At 37.7% G+C, this 1384-nt stretch overlaps 1 non-coding gene across 1 annotated transcript; it reads right to left on the minus strand.

The window, feature by feature from the left end:
• On the minus strand, positions 803–876 carry TRNAR-GCG. The gene has a single exon. It is a non-coding gene; the product is annotated as a tRNA-Arg (tRNA).

The raw sequence follows: 1384 nt of genomic DNA on the forward strand, positions 1-1384 counted from the left end.
ACGGCCCAGATCACCTAGCTTATCTAGACGGGGTCGTTTTGTTAGTGGGGGGAACGGACCGGGTAAGGTTGGGTTTTGGGCCGGGTTTGGGATCAATTGAACGGGTATGGGAGGGGAAATCAAGAGGGATTCGAACTGGGCTTAAAAATCAAAGGGATTCAGCCCAAAAATCTGAACTCTCATCTCTTTTTATATCTCTTTTCATTTTCTTCATTCTAATTTTCTCTCTTTTCCTAAATTCAATCACCAAATCAAATTAGCCTATCAAAACACTAATTAATTCCAAACAATAATTTTCACAAATCATTAAAACACAAATTAAAAAGAAAAACTATCCAAAATGCAAGATTATAATTAAAAGGTGCAAATTAAACTATTTTTTTATTTTCCCCATTTTATAAAACAATTAATTTGCTAATTAACCCTAAAATGTTAAATTAAATTCTAAATTTAAATGCAATATTTTTTTTTGTATTTTTCATTAATTAAATAAAATAAACATGCACAGACAAATGCAAACAATTGATAGAAAAATATCACAAAAATCCAAAAAATTGCAAACAATGGGAAAAATTATTTTGTTTTGAATTTATGGGAGTAATTCATATAGGGCAAAAATTACGTGCTCACACTATGTGTAGTGATTCCCCCATTCACGATAAATAATAAATAAAAAGAGAAAAATAAAAGCCATTCGCTTTCGACAAAAGACCCACACCCAAGTTCCATAGCTTTTGGTTCGCTATCCCGATCATGATTTTTCTACCCCAGAGGGAAAGGTACTTCCCTTTTGGGCCGGTTGTGGGCGAGGAGGGATTCGAACCCCCGACATTGTGGTTCGCAGCCACGTGCTCTAATCCTCTGAGCTACAGGCCCCACCCCATCTCCACTGGATTTGTTCCCGGGAGTACCCCTAAAAAAAGGAACCTTTCCTCTCCCCGGCCATTTCGGGTTATGAATATGTGAAGGTGCGTTTATCTCTATAAGAAGGGTGCGTTCCGAGGTGTGAAGTGGGAGAGAAGGGATGTCACCATTGGGGTTATGAATAAAATGACCTTTTAATTTTCTTTTTTTTTCGTTTTCATATTGAAAAAGTAATAAGAATGAGATGTGTTAAGCTTTTTATCATCCTGGCGCCGAGCTATTTTTCCGTAGGACCTCCCCTACAGTATCGTCACCGCAGTAGAGTTTAACCACCAAGTTCGGGATGGATTGGTGTGGTTCCTCTACGCCTAGGACACTAGAATATCGAACCACGAATGAAGAAAGGCATAGAGTACGATTAACCTCTGGATTTGAAATCACTGCTTATATACCCGGTATTGGCCATAATTTACAAGAACATTCAGTAGTCTTAGTAAGAGGGGGAAGGGTTAAGGATTTA

Source organism: Nicotiana attenuata, chromosome 1 (assembly GCF_001879085.1).
Source record: "Nicotiana attenuata strain UT chromosome 1, NIATTr2, whole genome shotgun sequence".
Lineage (NCBI taxonomy): Eukaryota > Viridiplantae > Streptophyta > Magnoliopsida > Solanales > Solanaceae > Nicotiana > Nicotiana attenuata.